General features: G+C 48.0%; 1 pseudogene across 1 annotated transcript in view; it reads right to left on the bottom strand.

Annotated features, from left to right (window-relative positions):
- Positions 1-16,229, bottom strand: part of LOC147672971 (sulfotransferase 6B1-like) — a 232,054-nt pseudogene that overhangs the window by 26,997 nt on the left and 188,828 nt on the right. The window contains exon 6 of the transcript XR_015303468.1: positions 15,207-15,363. The product of XR_015303468.1 is annotated as a sulfotransferase 6B1-like (transcript). The remainder of the gene's footprint in view (positions 1-15,206; positions 15,364-16,229) is intronic.

The following is a 16,229-nucleotide window of genomic DNA, read 5'->3' as shown; positions in this document are numbered from 1 at the left end:
ACAGTCTAACAATATGGACCATTTAGTCAAAGAGTGGGGAGGGCGGCAACAATTTTCCTACCGGGTCACTCTGGTGTTCCTCCGGAACTGAACAAGTCTGTACCTTGGCTGTGTTTTAGCCATTTCCAAACTGAGGCTGGCGCCGGCAGGAGTGCGTCGATGTCGCGGTTCCCAGTGAGGGGGACGGGGGCACCCATGCGGAGGGGTCGGGGGCCCCCCGGCTCTCATAGAATCTTCAAAGTCGAGGAGAGAAGGCATGGGGCGTGTGCCCGTCCTGGGCAAAAGACCGTTTTTCGTTGTGGACCCTCTTTAAGTAAGAGCGTTGGGGTGTCGCTGGAAGCCTCCACCTGAAGGGAGGTGGGGGAGGCTCGTTCGCGCCGCCTCCCCCTTCCAGCGACCCCGCGCCGTTCCTCGGCTCCGCCGCTTCGGTATTGGCCGTGCCGGCTATTGAAGATGGGGGGGGGGTGGTCGGCGGCTGAGGCAAGACAGCCCCCCCCCTTCCTCTTTGACAGGTGGCGGGACTACCTCCAACTCTCCAGAGGTGGACATGTGGCGGGACTACCTGTAACTATCCAGGAATTTGACATGTGGCGGGACTACTTGCAAGCGCCACCGTTCTCGCTTTTGGCTTCGGCCTTCTTCGCGGGTCGGACCAGGCGAGAGACAGAGGGGGGGGGGGGTGGTCGGTGGCTGAGGCAAGACAGCCCCCCCCCCGTGGCCTGCAGGGCAGCAGAGGAGGAGAGAAGGAGAGGCCATCACGGTTTTCTGGGCCGTCCGCCCCACAGCCTCCCCTTCCGACTGCGTCCAGGCGAGCCCCGCATGCCTCGAGGCCTCGCCTACCGGATGGGCGTAACCGCGGACCTGTGGTACTTCGGGAGTTTCCGGGATGGGGGTAGGTACCTATTGATTTGTATCTATTTCACGTGACCGTTATTTGGGCGTGGTGGGCAATGAGGCAGACATGTTTAGGGCAGGAATAGGCAACGGAACCTAGCTACCTCGTGGCTTGCCTGCTGTCAAACTTGTCTTCCCTCGCCATTTGTATGTTTCTTATTACGGGTTGTTTCTAGCGTTTCTTATTTTATTTTTAGCGAAGTTGATAACTCCTCAGTGGCCTACTGATTTCGCTCAACTCCTTTTCTTGTATTTTTATGCCATAACCTATTATAAGCTATAGCGACTAGTCCATGCTTAGTGAACATGTCCTTATTAGGGGTGCCCTCCAGTGGAGCTGGATGGTTCATCTCTAATAAGCGGTCCGGGCTAAACAGGCTACCAACCAGTGGGGAGAAGATAGGCATGACGGTTTACACCGGGGACAAAAGTCTGCACTACCTATCTTATCACGGCGGGCAAAGACTAGACAGAATATTTCTATTCTCCGTTGTTTGCCGGCGGTGAATACCTCAAACGAACCAATACCGAATAATCGGCCAATCAAACAATTCAGTGGGGAGAATAAGTGGGCACGAAAAGTTATTGCTACCCACTCTTTCTCTACCTGCAAAGAGAGACCTTGTTCTTCCCTGTTTGCAGACAAAGAATCTCCAGACAATAATCCACGAACGACAGTTCGGGAAACAGTGGGGGAGGAAGATAGGCACGACGGATTACAACGGGGACAAAAGTCTGCGTTACCTATCCTTCACTGCTTGCAAAGAGAGAGCCTGTTTGTTTTTCCCCGTTTGCAGACAGTGAATCTCCAGAGGTTTCAACAAAGCGTAATACTAGTATTATCCAAACAAAACAATCTTTTCTCAATTTGTCGTGTTTACACGACCTTACCCGGACCGCATGGACGGTTTCCTGTCTTCTGGATCCAGCGCCCGATCGTCCTCTCTTCTTCGTGATGCCCGTGGCACTCCTGATGGTTCCCAGTCAGGACCGTAGATCACTCGAGAGAGGTCTGTTCAGAACTAGTGAAGGTCGGATGATCGGCTGTCAGACGAGGGTCTATCGGACACGAGCTCTCCCGATCGTTGCAGTCGTTCACTCTGTCGTCGGGACCTCTCCCACTGGATCCACGTGTCGCTGATGGGCCCCACGCTTTGGGACGCCAATTGTAGAAAAAGGTAGGGCTAGGACCTTTCTCAAGATTTGCCCGGCGCTAACCGCCCTTGTACCATTCAAATTTACCAAGCAATGAGGCAGGCGCCGGAGACCAGAAGGCAGGAAACAGAAGTTTATTCCGACGGAGCAGAACACGTCAGATCAGACAACAAGGTATCGTCTCGGGGTGCTCTAACAACTGAGCTGAGACTCAGCCTTTTATACCTTACAAAACACTTGGCATTACAGTCACAGCATTGTGAAACAAAGAAAAGATAACCCCATAATCCTCGTGTCAATCCTACCCCACATGTGTTCACAATAGGGACCCTTGACCTGCTGATAAGAGAGGGGGCAATGACGCAGCTGAATGTTCCGCTGATTGTTAGGATGTGTGCGCCTGATCGCAGCCCAGGGGGTGGGGAGACCAGGATCAATAGTGGGTCCTTTGAAGAGGAGTGACTTCATACAATAGAGGGCAGTAAATGGTATCTCCTGGCTTAGGCGATGGCCTCGGACATGTGTGGTCAGTCGGACTCGGGGGAAGGGGTCATCAAAGGAGTGGTATTCATGCCGCGTGGACAATCGAGCGCGGAGGGAAGGCTTGTCAACAGAGGGGCATTCATGGAAGAAAAGGAGGTGTTGGTCAGGCGCGGCCGTGACTCCCAAGGACAGGGTCTTGCAGAAGGAGAAGGATTATGACTTGTCCATGTGAGGGAGAAGGAGGGGGTCAGGGTGCGCGCAGGGTCAGAGTCGCACAGAGAGAGAGAGGTCTTATGACCCGTACATGAGAGAACAGGGGCAGTCAGATACGGCTGGGGGGCTATGTCAGCTGAGGCGAATGATGCCTCTTCAAGAGGGAGATGGGGGGGGGTGCCTGGGTCAAGCAGGAGGGTTGCCTTTTATAGCAGGGTCGCGCAGAGTGCTGGGTTTCATGGTCTATGCATGTGAGAGTGGGAGGGGGGGTGCTCAAATGCGCGCAGGAGGGAAGCCAGTGATTCTAATGAGTGGGCAAGAGGCCAAGGTGCCTAAAATGGCTGTCATGTACATATGGGCACGGGCTTTTACTGGGGGAGTGATACGGTCAATATTTTATGGTATTCATGGTGCATACAGGGAGAGGAGTGGGGAAAAGGGAAATGAACGCTGCTTATGTACATCAATTTGTCTATTTTCCACAGAAAACATGCCTCATTCATTACTTTATGCAAATCTCCCCATATCCAATCGCCCTGGGAAACTGTGGACTTTCTGTCTAGTGATGTCATTAAGGCAAACCATGCTCCGCACGAACCATTGTGGGAGAACGGAAAAAAGAAGAAGGGCAGTACTCCCTTTGTCTTTTGAAAAGGTGGAAGTTGGCCACATACCCAACAATCTGTCGCATTGCTGGTCTGATGAGAACGGTGCAACATCCGAATAAAAGTATTGTTGCGCAGGGCTAGTCGATATGACAATTCATGGGGTGGCAGATAACTAAATGTATGCTCTGCGGTGCTATTAATGGAGAAGTGTATATGTGAAGAAAGAGGAGGAAAGAAGACATGTAGTGTCAAGCTGATACATATGATAGTGATGCACAGAAGAGACATAAAAATCAGAGTTACTATACATCTACTGCGTAATATCTTGCAGTATTTCTCTCTCATCTTGCTCTTTTTACTATTCTGGTCTACGATCTTATACATGTCAGGAACCTGTCTAACCGATTCACCACCTAGTGGACTTAAACAATTAAACGCTGTCTGACTTACTAGATCGTAATTTGGACCTATATTCTTGTTGCGAAGTCTTTTCTAGCAAAGGGGGCTAAAAGTCTGTACTATCGGTACTATCTTTAGTCGTTATCAAAGTTCCAGAATCTCCAAAGTATCTTTTGCAATGTTGGGCATGAAGCCATCCTTTACGTCCTTCGACCTTGACGGCAGTCCTCGTGGTGAGCAGTACTAATTTCGGCGTCTTCCAGCGCGGCTCAAGGGGGCTTGATCAATCAAAGTTCTGTATATAAACAAAATTTCCATGGACTATGGTATGCTCCTTGACTTGGGTGTTGTCAGGGAAGGCGGCGGCAACCTGTGAACGACAAGAGAGTAGTGCAGACATCAAGGAAGCCAGGTAATCTGTCAGCATGTTACTGTCAACATCAGTTATTTTCTTAGGCATAGGCATACCCCACATATTCGGTGGTCTACCGAAAACCACTTCATAGGGAGATAGGCCTGTTCTGGAATGAGCTACCATACGCATGTAAAATAGGCCAACCGGCAAGGCTACCATCCAATCCACGCCTTTTTCTGCACAAATCTTTGCTAATTTCGTCTTAAGTGTCTGATTATGGCGCTCGACAAGTCCAGCTGCTTCAGGGTGTCGTACACAATGAAACTTCCACTGATATCCTAACAGAAGGGACACTTGTTTCATTAATTCAGAAGAAAAGGGCTGACCATTATCTGAGTACACGACACGGGGCAATCCGTATCTGGGAAAAAACTCACGCACCAATTGCCTGGCGGTGGTCACAGCAGTATAATCTGGGACTGGGTACGCTTCTGTCCATCTAGATAGTGCACACACAACTACCAGGACATACTTGTAACCTCTACATCTGTCCATTTGGATATAATCCATCTGGAGGACTTCAAAAGGATGGTCAGGAGGATGAAATCCGCCTTTGATCCACTGGAATGCCTTTGCCTGGATTGAACTGGCAACAGATCATACAGGTACGTACTTTCTGTTTCGCTGCTGCACGCAGGTGCTTGTTAAACCAGATATTCTGTAAGCTGTCTAGCATTGCCTTTTCTCCTAAGTGTGCTGGACTATGTGCTGTGTTTATGATCACTTGTACCATAGAGTCTGGGAGAAACCATGTAGCTTTGCTTTTAGTCATCCAACCTTGGTCAGTCTGGACCCCTCCTTGTTCAGTCCATTTCTTTATTTCGTCTGGAGTGGCATGTGTCTGTATGTCGAGTACATCTTGTGAAGGATCCCTGACTGTCATGCTTTTTGTAAGTGATGGTACCTCTGTCTTTGTCGTGTCTGTTGGTGTCTGGGCTGTAAGTTTAGCTGTTCGATCTGCCAGGTCATTACCCTGGGAAATGGTGTCTGTAACTTTGGTGTGTGCTTTGCATTTCAGGATAATATGGCTGTAGGCAAATGTATTGCTTTTAACAGAGCCTGAATAAGCGGGCCGTGCTGAATTTTAGCCCCATGAGAGGTTAAGAAACCTCTCTCCTTCCATAATACTCCGAAATCATGAACAACACCGAATGCATACTGTGAATCTGTATAAATGTTCACTTTCAAGTTCTTGGCTCTTATGCAGGCTTGTGTCAGAGCGATGAGCTCTGCTGCCTGTGCTGACAGTGTATCTATTCTGTGTGTCTCTATGACTTCAGTATCAGTGGTCACGGCATATGCGGCCACTAACTCTCCTGTCCTTGTTCTCATGCATGAACCATCAACATAAAGTGTCAGGTCAGAGTCTGGCAGTGCAATATCTGTCAGGTCTTGTCTTAGTTTCGTCACTGTATTCATTACTTCCACACAGTCATGTGGAGCAGTGTCTAGTGTGCTTGAGGGCAAAAGTGTAGCAGGGTTGAGAATATTGCATCGTCTGATCTCTATGTGTGGCTGAAATAACGTCAGTTCATATCCTGTCAGTCTCGCTACAGTCAAGTGTTGTGTCTGTGTTCTGTTCAAGAGAACTTCCACTGCATGTGGTACCTGTACTGTCAGGGGGTGTCCCAGCACTATGGAGTCACTCTGTCTTATGGCTAGGGCTGTTGCTGCAACTGATTTCAGGCACGCAGGCAGAGCATGGGCCACTGGATCCAGTGTACTAGAAAAATAAGCACAAGGCTTGTGTTTTCCTGCTTGATCTTGTGTGAGGACAGATAATGCTGTTCCATCTCGTTCAGTGACGAAAAGCATAAAAGGTTTGCTGTAACAAGGAGTCGCTAAAACTGGCGCTTGACATAAGGCTCTTTTTAATTCTTCAAATGCCAAAGTATGTTCTTGTGTCCAAGGGAGGACAGTCGAAGACGCTGCCTCCTGTGTTGTCAACTGTATGAGTGGTTTGGCTAGATAGGCATACTGGGGAATCCATTGTCTGCGGTATGAAGTGAGGCCAATGAAGGCCCGTACTTCCTTTTGTGTCTTTGGCTGTGAAAGGTTAGAAATTAACTGAATACGTTCTTGTGTCAGCTGTCTACCCCTCTTGGACAGCAAGTGTCCAAGGTATACCACTTGCTGTGCACAGAATTGCAACTTTGAAGGGGACACTTTGTGCCCCTTGTCTGCCAGAAAGTGTAAAACTGTCAGTGATGCATTTTCGCAGTCTGGTTCTGATCGTGCTGTAATTAGGATGTTGTCTACGTACTGGAGCAGTGCAGTGTTGGTAGGCATATGAATACTGTCCAGCTGTCTTTTTTATGCTTGGCTGTAAATGCTAGGACTCTCTGTAAAACCTTGAGGAGCTCTCGTAAATTTAAAGCTGCGTCCATTTAAACTGAATCCGAAGAGATACTGGCTATCTGGATGAATTGGAACACTGAAAAAGGCATTCTTTAAGTCAATGACAGTAAAGAACGTTGCCTCAGTATAAATAGCAGTCAGTAATGAAGAAATGTCTGGGACCACTGGGTATTGAGGGACTACACATTTATTCAATTCTCGAAGGTCAACAACTAGTTTGTAAACAGGTGGTGCATTAGGGTCTGTTCGTTTAAGAATAGGGATGACAGGTGAATTACATACATTCGAGTCAGTCTCAATTACCACCCCTTGTGCAATGAGTTCGTTAACAATTTTCAGTAAGGCTACTACGGCATCAGGTGGTAACTTGTATTGTCGGATACGTGGTAGTACTACTCCTGTTTTGAGAGTGACACGGTGTGGTGTAATGTGCATGTAACCTACGTCAGTCGGACCTTGTGCCCATAGGTGCTGTGGTACATTCTGGAGTCTGTGGTCAAAATCCTTCAACACATAATGTCCCTTAAAATCACGTAAGAACAGTCGCACTCCTTCCGGAGAACAACATATAACTGCTCCTAGTTCTTTCAATGTCTTTATACCAAGCAAGTTTTCTGGACATGACTTAGTAAGTAACAAGTCTGTGGTACGTGACAATGGACCAACTCCTAGGGAGACTGGTTTCGATACTTCGTTAACAATAGGCTTTCCTGAAAATCCCAGGGAAAAATTCTGTGAGCCTGAAAGGGGTGCCCCTGGAACCTCGTCATGGCTGATGGTAGTTCTGCTCGTCCCTGTGTCAATCAGAAATTTTCTGTCCTTTCCCAATACACGACTATGTACATAGGGACCCTCTTGATCTACAGGAACCTCAATAAGGGGCAAGCCAACTTCCCTCTCTAGGCTGTTTAATGAGAACTGTTGGTATTCTGGATAGTCTGACTGCGTGTACTGATACATTTGTGTCGGGGCATTAACAGGTGGCGGTGGGGGTGGAAAATTCGCTACTGTCTGGTTTGTGTTCTGTGGGGTGCTATTCTGCCTAGGAACGTGTGGTCGTTCTTTGGTTCTGCCTGTAGCTATATTGTGTTTCAGGACAGCACATTCATTTACATAGTGACCTGGTTGCTTGCAATAATTACAGTTCCCTTTGACAGGTGTCGTGGTATTTTTGCCATTTTTGTTCGTGTTTGCTGGTACTGATTGGGCAACCAGCACTTTCATTTTCGTCTCTTTCATGCGTCTCTTTTCATGATCCTGCTCTTCTCTAATCCTGTTCTGGTGATATTGTAGCATTTGCAACATTTGCGAAGGACTATTTCCTTGCCAAGTACTCTCAACCTTCAGTACTCTATTCTTGATCTGGGGCAAGGAATTCTCTACTAATTTGCTCACGAAAAGATGAGGATATGACTCGCTACTGGGCTTAAGTCAAGTCAAGTCAAGTCAAAAGATTTATATAGCGCGCTACATACCCAGAGGGTCTCAAGGCGCTTGAAGAGGGGTGGGGAGTTACTTGTCGAATATCCACGTTTTGAGTTGCTTTCTGAATGCTAGGTGGTTCTGAGTAAGGCGAAGGTGAGTGGGAAGTGAGTTCCAAGTTTTAGCTGCTAGGTAGGAGAAGGATCTACCTCCCATGGTGGTTTTGTTGATGCGAGGTACAGTGGCAAGGGCTTGGTTGGAGGATTGTAGCTGGCGGGAGGGGGTGTAGAAGGATAGTCGTGTGTTGAGGCATTCGGGTCCGATTTCATAGAGTGCTTTGTGTGCGTGGGTTAGGAGTCGGAAAGTGATCCTCTTATTGACGGGGAGCCAGTGGAGGTTTTTCAGGTGATCAGAGATGTGTTCTTTACGTGGGATGTCTAATATGAGCCTGGCTGAGGCGTTCTGGATGCGTTGTAGTTTTTTCTGGAGTTTTGCGGTGGTGCCGGCGTAGAGGGTGTTTCCGTAGTCCAATCGGCTCGTGACCAGAGCGTGTGTGACTGTTTTTCTAGTTTCGGTAGGGATCCAGCGAAATGTTTTTTTGAGCATGCGAAGAATGTTGAAGCAAGATGAAGAGACGGCGTTGGCTTGTCTGTTCATCGAGAGTGAGGAATCCAGGATGACGTCCAGGTTCCGTGCGTGGTCCGTTGGGATGGGTGCTTTTCCAAGGGCCTCTGGCCACCAAGAGTCGTCCCAGGCGGAGGGGGAGGTACCTAAGATGAGGACTTCTGTTTTGTCTGAGTTCAGTTTCAGACGGCTGTGCTTCATCCATTCGGCTACTTCTTTCATTCCTTCGTGTAGGTTGGTTTTGGCCGTATTAGGGTCTCTGATGAGTGATAGGATCAGTTGGGTGTCGTCGGCGTAGGAGATGATGTTGAGGTTATGTTGGCGTGCGATGGCAACGAGGGGGCTCATGTAAACGTTGAAGAGGGTGGGACTGAGTGAGGACCCTTGAGGTACGCCGCAGATGACTTCAGTGGCCTCTGATATGAATGGTGGAAGGCGGACTCTCTGGGTTCTTCCGGAGAGGAACGAGGTGATCCAATCCAGTGCTTTTCCTTGGATTCCGATGTTTTTGAGGCGCTGTAGAAGGGTGCTATGGCAGACTGTGTCGAAGGCTGCGGAGAGGTCGAGGAGGATGAGGGCGACTGTGTCTCCATTGTCCAGTAGAGTTCGAATGTCGTCTGTTGCTGCGATGAGGGCGGTTTCGGTGCTGTGCTTGGCTCGGAAGCCGGACTGTGAGGAGTCGAGGGATTTGTTGGTTTCGAGGAATGCGGCGAGCTGGTTGTTGACAGCTTTCTCGATGACTTTGGCCGGGAATGGAAGGAGTGAGATAGGGCGATAGTTTTTGAGTTCGGTGGGGTCAGCTGTGGGTTTCTTCAAGAGGGCGCTGAGTTCGGCATGTTTCCAGCTTTCCGGGAAGGTTGCGGAGTTGAGGGAGCAGTTGATGACGTCTCGGAGGTGCGGTGCAATAATGGAGTCTGCTTTGTTAAAGATGTGGTGAGGGCAAGGGTCTGTGGGGGATCCTGAGTGGATAGAGTTCATCAGACGGATGGTGTCCTCAGTGGAGATTGGCTTCCAGTCATTGAGGATGTTCAGGGGGGGTGGGGGTCCTGCAGGGGATTGGGTGGGTTGGTCTCCTGGTTGGTTGTCGAAGCTGTTGTGGATGTCTGCAATTTTGTTGTGGAAGAATGAGGCTTAAGGCCACTATTTATAAAAAAACATTTCTCGAATCTAGAATAGAAATCACTTGTGTCCTCGTCTTGTTTCTGTTTACAGGCTGAAATAGCATCCCAGTCTTCCTTTTTAGTAATCAATAATCTCGGCAAAACCTGTATCAGGAGTTCAGGTAGTTCTTTAGCTTTGTCTCCAAGACCAACCCCCGGGTGCCTGCCTTTATCCTCTGTTTCCAATGCTGCCCAACTTAACTTTTTCTCTCCCACCTCCCAGTCTTTTTCCTTAAGCTTTTCATAAATACCAGCAGGCAACAGTACTTTCAATAGTTTCAGAATGTCAGTGTACGTATAATCTCCTATGCGGAGAATATCTTTTAATTCTCGGTGAAACCCCCCCGGGTCTTTATCATGGCAGGGCAACATCTTTTTCATTTCCAGTATTTCTAATTTCGTCAAGGGTGTGTAAACATACACTCGTTGAAGTTCACCCGCTGCATTTTTGACGGGATGCACCTCTCGTAGGGGGTTCTGTCTGTCTATGTACAAGTTCTTTCTGTCGTGGTGTGGTGTGGGGCGGGAAGCATGCATGTGGTCAGAGAAGTTAAGTACTTATGTCGTTGATCCAGAATGACATTAATTAAATCAGTACCTAGGCCTGTCCATCTTTCCAGAAGTATGTCGTCCAGTAATTTATACAATGGGCCGGGATCAGAATATTGGCTCTCATACAACGTTATCAAATGTTGAACCATGTAAATACCGGCCAAACACTGTTCGTTCGGCGGAAGGCTCAAGAAAGTCTGAGCCACTATGTCATTGCTATATATGTTAGAATTGGACACCCATTGGACGGCTGACCGGACCAATTCCTTTTCGTGTGGGGTGTGGGATCGCTCGCACTCTATCCGTTGTTTCAGGGCTTTTTCAGTAGCTTGGAATAGATTTTCAAGGGAATATCTTTCTTTTATAGCCTGTCCCTGTTTGCGGTAGTCGAGGCACCTGGGCTTGTCAAACTGTCGTGCTTTGCCTACGTAATTTATTTTGTCCTTTGCCTCGTTTTCTGGCTCAAAATCTTCCGATGATGACTCAAACTGCCCGTCAGACACTTCACTGTGTATTTCTAAGATCTCCTTTCGTATTTTCTTGTACATACTTTCTGTCTGTCCCTGTCTATCATGCCGACCGGCAGCTATGTTGTCACTCCAATCCATCAGACCTTTCTTTACATCTTTGTCTGGTTGGTCTTGTTCCCTGATCAGACAGTTAATCATAAAACGTAGAATGAAGTTCTTAACCTCCACCTTTCTGTGTTCCATGGCCTTTTCTATACACTCGGGTCCCTCCCCCGTTCTAATGAAATGGTATATTTTATCTAGGTGTTCCTTCATGTCTGGTAATGTGACCAAATAGTCGACGGCATGTCTTAATCTTAGTGAAAACACGAGCATTGAACCCTCTCCTAGTATTGGATCGTATATACAACGTGGGATCGTTACACCTACAGAATACTTAAATGGCGTTGATGTCGATTGTGGCGTTCGTGGTGGCCCTAGCGGTGCTCGTGGCGTTGGCGGTGGCCCCCCTCCCACTGCCCCGGGCCCTACGTCGTCTTTCACGATCTGCTGGAGCTGAAGCTGGATGAGCTGATCTGCTGATGGGGGCGGAGGGAAATCTGCGTTCACATAGTCCGGTGCGGGCTCCTCTAGATAGGAGGAAATAAAAGCCTCAGCTGTCGGCTTCGTTCTACGTACTCTAAAGGGTATTGGTGGTGGCGTACGCGACCTATGGGGTATTTCTGAGTGGGTCACTCTAGCTAGTTCTTCTGAGAGGACAGGATAAATACCAGCAACTAGGGCATTTCTTTCTCTTTCAGCCTGTTCTGCCTTGACCCGTTCCCCCTCCTCCCGCAGTTCTTTTTCTTTGGCTTTTTCCACTGCTTGTTTACTTCTCTCTGCTTGGTGGAATTCTTTCTCTGCCCTCCTATGTGACTCTTTACGCCATAACTCAATGGCATCTTTCTGAGACGGTCTTACTTTCCTTTTCCACAGTGCTTCCTCTACTTTCATAATGCATTCAGAATCCCATGTTCCTGAGGCAGGCCATCTATACTTCTCCTCTAAATCCTTCGTGTAATCTACCCATAAGTCTAAAAACAATATGGCATCTAGCCCGTGTTTATTGTACATGTAATGACCAGGTGTGTCTCTAGGCGGGACGGGAACTGACTCTTCGAGTATTCCTTTCCTGGTCCCTATCTGACGTAATTTCGAAAACAGTGGCATGTTGAAACTAACTTAACGAAAACACAATATACACCAAAATAGACTGACTGAAACAATCATTCACACTACAACACTAAAACACTAAAACAGATACATTCTATATAATACATGGTGAAAAACATGAACTTGAAAACAGTTAACTTTATGCACTGGAATACAGTACAACCATACCCGTCTCATAAAGAGACACGTCTTTACCGTGCCCACGTTTACCGTGGACCCGTCTTTACCGTGCCCGTATGAACGAACACGTCTTTACCGAGCTCAAATAAATGAACCCGTCTTGAACTTTATGCGTTCCCCATAGTGGTACTCACCGGGAAGCAGAACTTGAAGGCCTCGGAAACTTGACACTGTGTGAACTCGATACTGCGCATGCGCCTCGGAACAGGTGGGCCTCTGGAAACCTCGGACCTTGCTCTCTCACGGCTTGGGCTCTGGTTGGGATGATCCGCAATCCTCACCGCCTCATGTGGATGCCTGGTCGCAGTCCATCCTCCTCGTGGGCCTGAGGGAGTAAGCAGGAAGTCCCGCTGGCGTGTACACTTTGAAGTCCGTCACGGCTGTAGAAGGGGGCAAGGGCTGGACCTACATCACTGGCGCGTGGGGAAGGGGACTAGTCCCTGTTCGGGCGCCAGAATTATGTGGTAAATAAAATATTACCCTGTCGGAATTTCTATACTTAAACAATGGATCATGCATATAATGAGAGGCAGAGTCCGTGGTGTCCGATTCAAAAGGGCTTTATTTCAGTAACTCGAGTTAAGGGAGAATCGGGTTCCATCACCTCTAAGGTTCAGGAAGGGTCTTCTGAACTTTATTCACAGAGTACAATATTTATACATGGAATATACATTGCATTGCATAGAGAAGGAGGAGCGCTCCAGGCAGAGCAAGAGAAAGAGAGAGATAAGAGCATATGGGCGTGCAAGAGGCGTGTAAGAAGGCGTACATGTGGGCGTTCACTTGAGGAGTCGTAGGTGAGTCATAGGTGAGTCATAGGTGGGTGGATACTTAGAGGGGGTCTGCATGGTCAGCTGGAACCTTTACCCTACTTGTGTGCGCAATTTGGTCATGACGCACAATTAACGTGTAACTGGGGGAAGCTGGGGGGGAGCTGACTTTCGATCTAGTAGAGAAGCCTTCAGTGTTAGGACGACCTGCACGTCTGGCATTATCTGATATCTTAGGTTTGGAGGATGTATTGTCTGAAGTAAAGGTTGCTCGAGCAAAGGTTGCTCATCACCAAGAGCCAGTGTGAGCATATATGTCTTCGTGCATTGCGTGGGGGCCATGGGCTTTCTATGGATGTGAGCTCTGCAAATCATTTAAACGGAGACAGGAAGGCTAGGACCTATCTCTGCAGACGGGTTCTGTTTACCTTCTTCACTAGGCAGGAATGTGTTTCTGTGGAGCAAGCAGATAACTGTGTGCAAAATACTGTCTTGGCAGGCCGGGCTGGGCCCCTTTCGGCTGAGCCAGAAGTATGCGAGAGGTCAGGGATACGTAGCTAAGCTGCAGCTTTCAGAGCGTCTGGAGGCAGGAAACCTGAATTCGGAGACTGGCTCAGGCTGAGCCACAAAACGGGTTCATCTCGACTTTTAAACATGCACAATGCAAATACATTGGCAACATAGGCCTCAGTGCAGAATTAACATTTCTCTCATGGAGGACTTGGTAACTGACATTCTAATGTGGGACGGAAATACAGAGGCATTATTATTACAGGCATGAGAGGGAAAATGCATGGGTGACATGCACATACACTAAACGTGGGGTACACGCAGGGGACACATTGGCCACGTAAAATTTCTATTTCCTCAGTAGTCCCTAACGTACAACTTTACTACCAAGTAGAGCAGTTACGCTTCCTGGTGGAATGGAGCTGTGCTGAATCAGAGAAACATTGGTTGTTCCAAGATAAAGCAGTCGCCAGCACATATCTGTCAAAGGTCCCTTTCCTGACGAAACCCCATAGGCCACGCAATCTCTGTCTTTCTCAGATTACACAGGCAACTATGGTGGCGTGGGAACAGACTAGCACCGAATATGGCTTGAGCATATTTCCCTGACCCCACTCCAAGATAACCAGACTTCCCCCAGGGAATGGGAAATGCAAACTATGCTAGGTTGAGGCTCTCAGAGTGTCGATCCATGGGCCACCTCTTCGACGTGGCAGGAATTCTCCTGTACCATCAGATTCGCACAGACTTTGGCATTCCCGAGTCAGATCACCTCCAGCACCTACAGCTCAGACACTGGGTCTCTCCCACTATGAAAAATGTCTCCTCACTAAGACCTCAGGCAAGATGCGGATTTCCGAACTCTATGCATTACTGAACTCGCAGAATAAACACAAATACAATGCGGGCCGAGTCATGTGGAGAAGAGATCTGGGTAGGCAGCTGAGTAGAAAAGAATGGGAGGGATTATACTACAGAGCCAGGCATACCGCCACCAATGTTGCTCTCACTGAAGCCTTCACAAAAATTGTTACTTACTGGTATTATACACCGGAATGGTGACATAAGGCACTTCCTTCGCAGAGTGCGGTCTGCTGGCAGGGTTGCGGACATCCGGAACCTTAGTTCACGTATTATTAAGGGAATGCCCACTGCTGCAGAAATACTGGTCTCAAGTTCTCGATGAAATCGACTCCTATCTCAATACCCAGCTTCCACGATACACTACACACATAATACTCAACCTCCCAAATTCATTGACATACCCCCTGAAAGCTAGAAGGGGGCTGCAAACAGGACTAGCACTGGGAGCCGCTGTGCAGAACATCCTTATTCACTGGGACACTCAACAAATACGTACCCACCTTGGCTGGCTCCACAGACTCTGGCATATCTTAGGTATGGAGACGATAACGCTTTCACTAGCAGGGCAGGGGTCGACGTTCAGGGAGCTGTGGCATCTCTTCTTATCCCTAACAACACAAGAGTTTCATGAGCTCACGTGTCCTAGATAGTTGCGCATTCTGCGTCTCCCAGAGGCGGCTTTACAATCACCAACTTAGTTCCCTACATTTGGACACTGTAGCCTATATGTTTTAGCCTGGAAGTGAGTGAAGTGAGTGAAGGGAGAGGGAAGGGAGGGGTAAGGGAGGGAGGGTTCATTGATTGGGGGTCTGTGAAGCCCAGTAAGCACATGGTCCACTGATGGTTTTCTTTACTTGTTTATTATTGAAATTTTAATAAAAAATATTTGAACCATAAAAAGATATTTGCAAACGTACCTTTTCGGAAAACATGGGAGCCCAAGATTCCATGCGTCTCTCTGGACCTTTCTTTCATGGCTTTGAAGCAGCCTCGTTCGGCGATCAATTGTATTTGCTCTTTAGTCAGATTAATCTCAAAGAAGTCGGCTATTTTCTGAACTGCTGCAGCCAGATCCTGAAATGAGGAAAGAGTTTGTCTTGAAACTTATGTTCCTGCAATGCTGCTTCGAAGACACAAGGCCTCTTTGAAGTGTCATTAGATGCCACCCAAAGAAACAGTTTAGCTGTCTCTTGTCAAAGACCTATTGTGTACAATTCCAACATAGTCCCGGCGCTGTGACTGCTAATGTATAACACACAGGTGTCCCCTTACTTCCTTGTGCCGTGACTGCTTATGTATAACACACAGGTGTCCCGTTAGTCGTGGTGATGTGACTGCTAATGTATAACACACAGTTGTCCCCTAACTTCCTTGTGCCGTGACTGCTAATGTATAACACACAGGTGTCCCGTTAGTCGTGGTGATGTGACTGCTAATGTATAACATACAGGTGTCTCGATAGTCCCAGTGCTGTGACTGCTAATGTATAACACACAGGTGTCTCGATAGTCCCAGTGCTGTGACTGCTAATGTATAACACACAGGTGGCCCATTAGTCCTGAAGCTGTGACTGCTAATGTATAACACACAGGTGTCCCGTTAGTTGTGGTGATGTGACTGCTAATGTATAACACACAGGTGGCCCATTAGTCCTGAAGCTGTGACTGCTAATGTATAACACACAGGTGTCCCGTTAGTCGTGGTGATGTGACTGGTAATGTATAACACACAGGTGTCCCGTTAGTCATGGTGATGTGACTGCTAATGTATAACACACAGGTGTCCCGTTAGTCGTGGTGATGTGACTGCTAATGTATAACACACAGGTGTCTCGTTAGTCCCGGCACTGTGACTTCTAATGTATAACACACAGGTGTCTCGTTAGTCCCGGCACTGTGACTTCTAATGTATAACACGCAGGTGTCCCGTTAGTCGTGGTG

This window comes from Lissotriton vulgaris, assembly GCF_964263255.1.
Source record: "Lissotriton vulgaris chromosome 7 unlocalized genomic scaffold, aLisVul1.2 SUPER_7_unloc_1, whole genome shotgun sequence".
Classification (NCBI taxonomy): Eukaryota; Metazoa; Chordata; class Amphibia; order Caudata; family Salamandridae; genus Lissotriton; species Lissotriton vulgaris.
This window is presented reverse-complemented; position numbering and strand designations above follow the sequence as displayed.